Here is an 11,613-nt window from a genome sequence, read left to right as displayed (position 1 = left end):
AGCGGTATAGGGACTGACGCACAGTCTGCTAAACACTAACACACAACCTGCTTGGTCCACAAAAGTTCTTATAAGGACTGGTAACTTGGTATAGGGTGCTACGGTACATAGGCCTGAGTGCAGTACAGTCTGCTGTTCTGTAAGGACCGCTATCGGTCCACAATACATAGGGTTGCCGTGCACTACTGCTGACCGCTGCCCTATACTGCAGCAGTCCTTCATTGGTATAGGGACTGACGTACAGTCTGCTAATCACTAACACACAACCTGCTTGGTCCACAAAAGTTCTTATAAGGACTGGTAACTTGGTATAGGGTGCTACGGTACATAGGCCTGAGTGCGTTACAGTCTGCTGTTCTGTAAGGACCGCTATCGGTCCACAATACATAGGGTTGCCGTGCACTACTGCTGACCGCTGCCCTATACTGCAGCAGTCCTTCATTGGTATAGGGACTGACGTACAGTCTGCTAATCACTAACACACAACCTGCTTGGTCCACAAAAGTTCTTATAAGGACTGGTAACTTGGTATAGGGTGCTACGGTACATAGGCCTGAGTGCGTTACAGTCTGCTGTTCTGTAAGGACCGCTATCGGTCCACAATACATAGGGTTGCCGTGCACTACTGCTGACCGCTGCCCTATACTGCAGCAGTCCTTCATTGGTATAGGGACTGACGTACAGTCTGCTAATCACTAACACACAACCTGCTTGGTCCACAAAAGTTCTTATAAGGACTGGTAACTTGGTATAGGGTGCTACGGTACATAGGCCTGAGTGCGTTACAGTCTGCTGTTCTGTAAGGACCGCTATCGGTCCACAATACATAGGGTTGCCGTGCACTACTGCTGACCGCTGCCCTATACTGCAGCAGTCCTTCATTGGTATAGGGACTGACGTACAGTCTGCTAATCACTAACACACAACCTGCTTGGTCCACAAAAGTTCTTATAAGGACTGGTAACTTGGTATAGGGTGCTACGGTACATAGGCCTGAGTGCGTTACAGTCTGCTGTTCTGTAAGGACCGCTATCGGTCCACAATACATAGGGTTGCCGTGCACTACTGCTGACCGCTGCCCTATACTGCAGCAGTCCTTCATTGGTATAGGGACTGACGTACAGTCTGCTAATCACTAACACACAACCTGCTTGGTCCACAAAAGTTCTTATAAGGACTGGTAACTTGGTATAGGGTGCTACGGTACATAGGCCTGAGTGCGTTACAGTCTGCTGTTCTGTAAGGACCGCTATCGGTCCACAATACATAGGGTTGCCGTGCACTACTGCTGACCGCTGCCCTATACTGCAGCAGTCCTTCAGCGGTATAGGGACTGACGCACAGTCTGCTAAACACTAACACACAACCTGCTTGGTCCACAAAAGTTCTTATAAGGACTGGTAACTTGGTATAGGGTGCTACGGTACATAGGCCTGAGTGCAGTACAGTCTGCTGTTCTGTAAGGACCGCTATCGGTCCACAATACATAGGGTTGCCGTGCACTACTGCTGACCGCTGCCCTATACTGCAGCAGTCCTTCATTGGTATAGGGACTGACGTACAGTCTGCTAATCACTAACACACAACCTGCTTGGTCCACAAAAGTTCTTATAAGGACTGGTAACTTGGTATAGGGTGCTACGGTACATAGGCCTGAGTGCGTTACAGTCTGCTGTTCTGTAAGGACCGCTATCGGTCCACAATACATAGGGTTGCCGTGCACTACTGCTGACCGCTGCCCTATACTGCAGCAGTCCTTCATTGGTATAGGGACTGACGTACAGTCTGCTAATCACTAACACACAACCTGCTTGGTCCACAAAAGTTCTTATAAGGACTGGTAACTTGGTATAGGGTGCTACGGTACATAGGCCTGAGTGCGTTACAGTCTGCTGTTCTGTAAGGACCGCTATCGGTCCACAATACATAGGGTTGCCGTGCACTACTGCTGACCGCTGCCCTATACTGCAGCAGTCCTTCATTGGTATAGGGACTGACGTACAGTCTGCTAATCACTAACACACAACCTGCTTGGTCCACAAAAGTTTTTATAAGGACTGGTAACTTGGTATAGGGTGCTACGGTACATAGGCCTGAGTGCAGTACAGTCTGCTGTTCTGTAAGGACCGCTATCGGTCCACAATACATAGGGTTGACGTGCACTACTGCTGACCGCTGCCCTATACTGCAGCAGTCCTTCATTGGTATAGGGACTGACGTACAGTCTGCTAATCACTAACACACAACCTGCTTGGTCCACAAAAGTTCTTATAAGGACTGGTAACTTGGTATAGGGTGCTACGGTACATAGGCCTGAGTGCAGTACAGTCTGCTGTTCTGTAAGGACCGCTATCGGTCCACAATACATAGGGTTGCCGTGCACTACTGCTGACCGCTGCCCTATACTGCAGCAGTCCTTCATTGGTATAGGGACTGACGTACAGTCTGCTAATCACTAACACACAACCTGCTTGGTCCACAAAAGTTTTTATAAGGACTGGTAACTTGGTATAGGGTGCTACGGTACATAGGCCTGAGTGCAGTACAGTCTGCTGTTCTGTAAGGACCGCTATCGGTCCACAATACATAGGGTTGCCGTGCACTACTGCTGACCGCTGCCCTATACTGCAGCAGTCCTTCATTGGTATAGGGACTGACGTACAGTCTGCTAATCACTAACACACAACCTGCTTGGTCCACAAAAGTTCTTATAAGGACTGGTAACTTGGTATAGGGTGCTACGGTACATAGGCCTGAGTGCGTTACAGTCTGCTGTTCTGTAAGGACCGCTATCGGTCCACAATACATAGGGTTGCCGTGCACTACTGCTGACCGCTGCCCTATACTGCAGCAGTCCTTCATTGGTATAGGGACTGACGTACAGTCTGCTAATCACTAACACACAACCTGCTTGGTCCACAAAAGTTTTTATAAGGACTGGTAACTTGGTATAGGGTGCTACGGTACATAGGCCTGAGTGCAGTACAGTCTGCTGTTCTGTAAGGACCGCTATCGGTCCACAATACATAGGGTTGCCGTGCACTACTGCTGACCGCTGCCCTATACTGCAGCAGTCCTTCATTGGTATAGGGACTGACGTACAGTCTGCTAATCACTAACACACAACCTGCTTGGTCCACAAAAGTTCTTATAAGGACTGGTAACTTGGTATAGGGTGCTACGGTACATAGGCCTGAGTGCAGTACAGTCTGCTGTTCTGTAAGGACCGCTATCGGTCCACAATACATAGGGTTGACGTGCACTACTGCTGACCGCTGCCCTATACTGCAGCAGTCCTTCAGCGGTATAGGGACTAAGAGTTTTGTCACAGGGTGATTTAAAAAATGACAGGCAGAGGAAGAGGCAGGCCCTTCCGCAGGGGTGGTAGGGGTAGGGCAGGAGCAACAGCCTTGAGCCAAAGTGGGAAGTTGCAGAAGGTGCGTTCAATTACTTTAAAGGACGCACCAGACTTGGTTGAGTGGCTCACTCAGCCTTATTCTTCTGCACCCTCCTCATCCTCTCGATCTGCACCCTCTTCTTCACTCTCTGCTATGTGCACCCCCAAAGACACTACCACCAACAACACGACCACCACCACCACCACCACATACCTTCCGCTTGAGTCACTGGAATTATTTTCCGATCCATATCAAGAGGACATTTCTGATGCGCAGCCACTCTTGGTATTGGATCAGGAAGAGGAGGTAGCAACAAGCGCTACTCAGCAGTCTGACGCCAGTACCCAGATCAGCCCAAGGAGGAGGTTGGTCCCCGGTGTTGCTGCCTACTCTACTTATAGCGGTGGGGAAGGTGACGTTGATGATGACGTGTCTAGTGATGTCACGTGGGTGCCCACAAGAGAGGAAGAGGAGGGGAGTTCAGAGGGAGATATGGACCAGCAGATAGGGAGGAGAAGCAGCAATGACTTACATTGCACAGCAGGGACAAAGCAGACTGCAAATGTATCAGGAGCGAGTCATCGACCATGTACGGTCACATCTGGCGCTCCCAGGACACCGGCACATGGCTCCGCAGTGTGGGCTTTTTTTAACGTGTCCGCTGCTGACAATAGCGTTGCCATCTGCAATCTTTGCAGTCAACGCGTTAGTCGCGGTAAGCCCAATACTCACCTAGGGACGACCGCCTTAAGAAGGCACATGAGCAGCCATCACCGAGCCCAGTGGGAGCAACGGAACACACAAAGCCACACTGCAGGCTCTCACCGTCCAGCCTCGTCTTCTACTTCTCCTTCTCCTCTCTCCTCACAATTGTCCTCCACTCCACCTTCCATCACGCCAAGCTCACATTTTTCTGCAAAAAGGCAGGCTTCCGTGGGCCTAATGTTTGAGCGTAAAAAAATGATGACGCCGGATAACCCTCTTGCCCAACGGTTGGCGGCTGGCTTGTCAGAACTCATAGCCCGCCAACTACTGCCATATAAACTGGTGGACTCGGAGGCCTTTCGCAAATTTGTGGCCATTGGAACACCACAATGGAAGGTCCCAGGAAGGAAGTATTTCTCAGAGAAGGGCATCCCAGAGCTATATGGCCATGTTCAGCGGCAAGTGAATGTATCTCTGGCACACAGTGTCGGTGCCAAGATACATCTGACCACAGACACGTGGTCTAGCAAACACGGGCAGGGAAGGTATATCAGTTTTACTGCCCACTGGGTGAACCTTCTGACGGCCGTCAAGCATGTAACCCGTGGCACCCGTGTAGATTTGGTTTTACCGCCACGGATTGCATGCAGGCCTGACTCTTCTTCTCCTCCTCCTACTCCATCCTCCTCCCTCTCCTCCTCAGCTGCCTCCTCCTTTTCCGCTGCTAGCGTCTCTTCCACTGCACCGCCCAAGCTCCCCAGAACCTATTCCACATGCCAGGTGAGACGTTGCCATGCCGTGCTGCGTCTGTTGTGCCTGGAAGCAAAGAGCCACACTGGCCCGGCACTCCTTTCAGCTTTGCGTTCACAGGCAGATGAGTGGCTAACACCGCTCAATTTGACAGTTGGTAAAGTGGTGTGTGACAACGGTGCCAATCTGCTTAGCGCATTGAAACAGGGCAAAATCACGCACGTGCCGTGCATGGCACACGTCTTAAACTTGGTCGTGCAGCGATTCCTTGTCAAATACCCTGGGGTCCAGGACATCTTGCGGCAGGCAAGGAAAATCTCGGCCCATTTCAGAAGATCTTACACGGCCATGGCTCGCCTTGCTGACATTCAGCGGCGACACCATCTGCCGGTCAGACGTCTTATTTGCGATTGCCCGACGCGATGGAACTCAACCTTCTATATGCTTGATAGGCTGCTCCAGCAGAAACGTGCAGTTAACGTCTACCTGTATGAACTCTGCGAAAGAAACGGTTCTGGGGAGCTGGGTTTTTTTTCACCGCGCCAGTGGCTGCTCATGCGCGACACATGCAGACTTCTGCGGCCATTTGAGGAGATCACCAAACTGGTCAGTCGCAGCCATGGCGCCATCAGTGACATGGTACCTTATGCCTTCTTTCTGGAGCGTGCATTGCGTCGTGTCATTGATCAGGCTGTGGAGGAGCAGGAGCGGGAAGATGAGGAAGTCGCAATGCTGGATAAATTCCCAGGGGGGGCTACTCTATCTGAGACAAGTCAACAACAGGAGTCTGATGAGGAGTCAGAGGAGGATGGTGCCGGGGCGGATGAGCAGGAGCAAGAAGAGCATGCTTTAAACCTTTCTGGGATCCCTGTTGTGCGAGGATGGGGAGAGGAGAATGAAGAGGACGACATTATCCTGGATGATGAGCAGGAGCCAGGCCACCACACCGCTTCCACTTTAGTGCAAATGGGGGCCTTCATGCTCCAGTGTTTTAATAGGGACCCCCGTATAAAAAGCATGAGGGTCAAGGACCAGTACTGGGTGGCAACGTACTTAGACCCCCGGTACAAACACAAAATGGCGGAAATGTTACCGCCGTCGCAGAGGGCTGTCAGAATGCAGCACTTCCAGGCCTTGCTTCGAGAAATGCTGCATTCTGCTTTTGCGTGCGCTGGCAGAGGAGCAATTCCCACTCCCAGAGAAGGATTTGCGGGTACCAATCCAACAGCGCCTGCAAGAAGAGGCCGGTTTGAAGATGTGTTGGTGACTTCGGATATGAGGTCATTCTTTCAGCCGACCCATCGACAGGTGTCATCCGGATCCAGCATCAGGGAACGCCTAGACCGTCAGGTGTCCGACTACATTGGGTTAACGGCCGATGTGGACGCTCTGAGGAGTGATGAACCCCTAGACTACTGGGTGGGCAGGCTTGACCTCTGGCCAGAGCTTGCCCAATTTGCAATCGAACTGTTGGCTTGCCCCTCATCCAGTGTCCTGTCCGAAAGGACGTTCAGCGCAGCAGGGGGGATTGTGACCGATAAGCGTACTCGCCTAGCTCACCACAGTGTTAACTACCTCACATTTCTAAAAATGAATGAGGCATGGATCTCGGAGGAATTCAACACATGTGATCAGTAGACCATGTATATGTCTATAAACAATTTTTGGAATCAAGCACACAGACCTTCTTAATTCATTTGGCTCACTTCCCTGACCCAAAAAAGCACACCGTACTATATGCCCCTACCCTCCTCTTTGAAGAGGTTGAGCGGTGTCATATTTCTACTGGGGCTGCTTATTATGAGGGGTTCCCACCATCCCTGTGCTGTGCTGACTTCCTCCTGGGTGTTCTTATTATGAGGGGCTCCCACCATCCCTGTGCTGTGCTGACTTCCTCCTGGGGGTTCTTATTATGAGGGGATCACACCATCCCTGTGCTGTGCTGACTTCCTCCTGGGGGTTCTTATTATGAGGGGATCACACCATCCCTGTGCTGTGCTGACTTCCTCCTGGGGGTTCTTATTATGAGGGGATCACACCATCCCTGTGCTGTGCTGACTTCCTCCTGGGGCTGCTTACGGTGCTGCTGTCAGCGCTGTATGTCACGGAGCTGCTGTCAGCGCTGTATGTCACGGAGCTGCTGTCAGCGCTGTATGTCACGGAGCTGCTGTCAGCGCTGTATGTCACGGAGCTGCTGTCAGCGCTGTATGTCACGGAGCTGCTGTCAGCGCTGTATGTCACGGAGCTGCTGTCAGCGCTGTATGTCACGGAGCTGCTGTCAGCGCTGTATGTCACGGTGCTGCTGTCAGCGCTGTATGTCACGGAGCTGCTGTCAGCGCTGTATGTCACGGAGCTGCTGTCAGTGCTGTATGTCACGGAGCTGCTGTCAGCGCTGTATGTCACGGAGCTGCTGTCAGCGCTGTATGTCACGGAGCTGCTGTCAGCGCTGTATGTCACGGTGCTGCTGTCAGCGCTGTATGTCACGGAGCTGCTGTCAGCGCTGTATGTCACGGAGCTGCTGTCAGTGCTGTATGTCACGGAGCTGCTGTCAGCGCTGTATGTCACGGAGCTGCTGTCAGCGCTGTATGTCACGGAGCTGCTGTCAGCGCTGTATGTCACGGTGCTGCTGTCAGCGCTGTATGTCACGGAGCTGCTGTCAGCGCTGTATGTCACGGAGCTGCTGTCAGCGCTGTATGTCACGGTGCTGCTGTCAGCGCTGTATGTCACGGAGCTGCTGTCAGCGCTGTATGTCACGGAGCTGCTGTCAGCGCTGTATGTCACGGAGCTGCTGTCAGCGCTGTATGTCACGGAGCTGCTGTCAGCGCTGTATGTCACGGAGCTGCTGTCAGCGCTGTATGTCACGGTGCTGATGTCAGTGCTCTGTATTACGGTGCTGCTGTCAGTGCTCTGTATCTCCAGCACCCTCTTGTTTGCCTACCCTGGTCCCTGACCTTCCCTCTCCTCCATTGCCTTCATTAGCTCCATAGTCCTGAATTGTCAGAACAATTTCCCAAATAAAAAAAAAATGCTTGTAGTTATCGATCCCAAATTCACCTCATACATGTATTATGCTATTGTCCAGGTGGTGGGACTACGTGCTACCCCCTAATAATTACCCCGTGGCCGCAAATTCGACCTAAAGGTTTGCGAAATTCGCCTCCCATTGAAGTCAATGGAGCCCGCGGCGAACGGTCGTTTTCGCGAACGTTTGTGCCCGTTCGCGTTTCGCGTTCGCGAAACGTCCCGTCGGAAGTTCGTCCATCACTAGTCAAGATATATACACAATACTTAGGCAAATTAAATAAATTAAATAAGTAGAAAATCACAGACGGAGAGGGGGAGAATCTCCCGCTCCCATACCACAAAAGTCAACAGGGGTATTCCTAGTCCCGAAATTGAGATTTTAAAATCAGGCATAGTCAAAGAATTATGAAGACATCATTCGGGAGTGCCATCCCATAAAAAAGGTTTGTAGGAAATCATTTCATTAAGTCCCGGGGGAGAGGTTGCATTGAGTCGTTTGATCCACAGAGTTTCCTTCTGTAGGATCGTTCAAACCCAATCCCCTGCCCTGGGGTTTGGATGTACCACCTCAAGAACCCAGAAGCGGATCACTGAGGTATCATATTGTGATGCATCCAGATATGTCTACCAATGGTGGTCAACTTGCCACTTCCGGAGTAGTAGACGTGGTCGCCAATCCTTTGTCTTAGCTCACGGATGGTTTTACCAACATAGTAGGCCCTACAGCTACAGGTCAACAAATAAATGACACCCCTAGTGCTACAATCAGCAAACGCACGTGGCATAAATAGCTCGCTGTTTGGTAAAGTAAAATGTTTGCCCTCCTGTATCCAGGGGCAACGAGTACAATCTCCGCATTTAAAAGTCCCAAAAGGTCTAGTTTTAGGGACATTAGCTGAACTAACTATAGTGGTTACGAGTGAGACGATCCCTCAAGGAACAGGCCCTCCAGAAGACTAATTCCGGGGTGGGTCGTACATGTTTCTTAAGGATGTGATGTTCTGTTAACATGTGCCAGTTATTAGATAAGATAGTTCTTAGTATATTATTATGAGCGGAGTACGTGGTGATAAATCTAACTAAGCTAGTGGCAGATAGTGTAGCCTTGGGGCTGTCATACAGCAAAGAGCTCCTTGAACATGCAAACGCCTTGTTGATTGGTTTTTTAAGAATAGTAGGTGAATATTCCCTGCAAAGAAGCCGTTCCCGAAGAGCATCAGCCTGAGTCTTGAAGTCACTATCACGTGTGCAATTCCTGTGCAACCGCAGGTATTGCGCAAATGGTATATTGGTGTACCAGTGGCTGGGGATGTGCACTGGTAGCGTATAGCAAGGTATTGTCAGCAGTTGGTTTACAGTAGAGGTCCGTACCAAGAGTACCATCTGGTTGCTTAACAATGAACAGATCCAGAAATGGGATCTGGCCATTGTCAAACTTAAAGGTAAAGCTTAGGTTGAATTCATTTTCATCCAGTTTATGGATGAATTCCAACAATCTCTCCTGGGTCCCTGTCCAAACTAGGAACAGGTCATCTATGTAGCGATACCATATCAAGTACTCTGTGTATCTTTCATCTGAATGTACAAATCTTTCCCAGCCTCCTAGGTATAGATTCACATAGGCGGGGGCGCAAGACGTCCCCATGGCAACTCCTTGGAAAAGCTGGTCATTAAAGGTGAAATAGTTTTTGGAGTGCCAGGATAAATTCATTCAGGGGCCAGGTCGCCGTGTCTTGCTCATACAGAAAGGATCCAGCCATCAAGGACACCCTGCTCAGGGGGAATACTACAGTACAAAGCCTCAATATCAATAGCCACAAGTAGGGCATCTGGAGGGATCTGGATCCCCTTGATATGTTGCAAGAGATCCACAGAGTTCTTAATATAAGACGGAAGACTTCGTACATGGGGCATTAAAAATTTACTGCAGTTGTCAGTTAAGGAACCAATCCCCGAGACAATAGGTCTCTCTGGGGATGTCTTCATGTTTTTATGCATTTTCGGGAGAGAATAAAATGTAGGGACACAAGGAAATTTAGGAACAAGGAACTCCAAAGTGTGCTTGTCAATGAGGCCCAAAAAAAGGCCTCAGTGCAAAGGACACCTAGATCCTGAGCAAAAGATGATACAATAGATTCAGAAATGGGACGGTACCAATTCCAATTCTTCAGAATAGCCAGACACATGGATTGATATTGGTCATGTGTCATGAAAATAATGTTACCCCCCTAATTTGGTTTGGATCAAGATTGGGAGTAAAATGACCCCAATGTTGTAACTTTAGATCCCTAATAGTGGCCTGTACAAAGGCCCAGATAGTAGGGCAGGTCATCAAATCTGGAAACCACAGTGACCGCAGACTAAAGGGTTTGGATCGCGTTATCCGTTCTCCATCACCCAATTGAGGGTCACTATGTAGAGATGCGGAGCTGTAAGGGGTGTTAGCAGAACCGTCTTGTGATGGTTGTGAGCTATCCACAGCTCCCTGATCATATAGGAGCATAAGGTCACGAAGTGCTCGAAAATCTTCCATGCTGGTCCATTCCGTTATTTCACGTTCAAGAGTTAAATTCTCATGATCTTTGTCAAAGAGAAATTTAAAAGTCATAATACGTGCAAAAAGATATAAATCTTTTATAGTCTCATTTACTTTAAGCACATTCCTGAGGGCAAAAGCCCAAACCCAATTGTAACACCGAGCATTCATCATTAGTCAGGTAATAGTGAGTGAGATTAATGATGTTAAGTTTTACATCATGTGGGGGGTGTTTGGTGGGGGTTGTATGATGTGAGGGGCTTGTGTGGGTTTGAGTACGTAAGTGTCCAGGTTCCCCTGTTGCTTCTTTAGATCTAAAAAAAATAGGTCTTCATTGACCTTGGTGTACTTGTTAGTCATAAGTGCAGAATTAAGCACTTTAGGGATAGTGTAAAGTGGAATTACCCACCGCCCCTTCCAATGAAGTGGTAGTGTCAGTACAAATTTGTGCAGAAGGTGTTCGTGAGGGTTTAGTGACTTTAGGAGTTTTTTATTTTTCTTAAGGCTGGCAGGTGGAGTGCCACCTCCATACCGTAATCTTTTGCGTGCTGAATGAGTGGCTGGTGTAGTTGTGGGTCGCATATTGAGAGGGAAAGAGTAGAAGAAAGGGAAGAGTCGGATTCAGCCCCCGTGACCGTGAAAGAATTTCTTGGGGCATTCGTCCGAGCTCTCCTCCTGCCCATACTTCTCTCGGACCAGCGGTAAGCATATCCATCTGAAAAGGCTGCTTTATCCTTGTTAAATTGGTAAAGTAAAATGTTTGCCCTCCTGTATCCAGGGGCAACGAGTACAATCTAGTTTTTTAAGAATTATGTCCTTATTTATTTTTTCCAGACGTTCCTTAAGCTCCTTCCATCTGGCCTCAACAATTGAGTTGTCAGCCAGGTGGATATATACGGAGTTAAGGCGATCAATCTCAACATCAAGCGCATTCATATCACAGGTGTATTCTGAGATTAATGCCGCATACACACGATCAGAATATCTGGTGGACTTAGTCTGGTGGACAAACCGCCAGAAAGTCTGCCAAATTTCCGAATGAGCGGACCTGCCCACACACGGGACTTTTCCGCCGGACTATCTGCCGTAATTTTGAAATGAACGGACTTGGCCACACATGGAGGAAAGTCCGTTCATTTTGAGCGCGGCTCCAGGTAGACGGGACTAGCAAAGGAAGTCAATGTCACCGCCTTCGGCGGT

The sequence above is a fragment of the Lithobates pipiens genome, unplaced genomic scaffold (genome assembly GCF_037356315.1).
Source record: "Lithobates pipiens isolate NorthernLeopardFrog02 unplaced genomic scaffold, aLitPip1_a1.2 Scaffold_13, whole genome shotgun sequence".
NCBI lineage: Eukaryota > Metazoa > Chordata > Amphibia > Anura > Ranidae > Lithobates > Lithobates pipiens.
The sequence above is the reverse complement of the archived record's forward strand: the minus strand, read 5'-3'. Positions refer to the sequence as shown.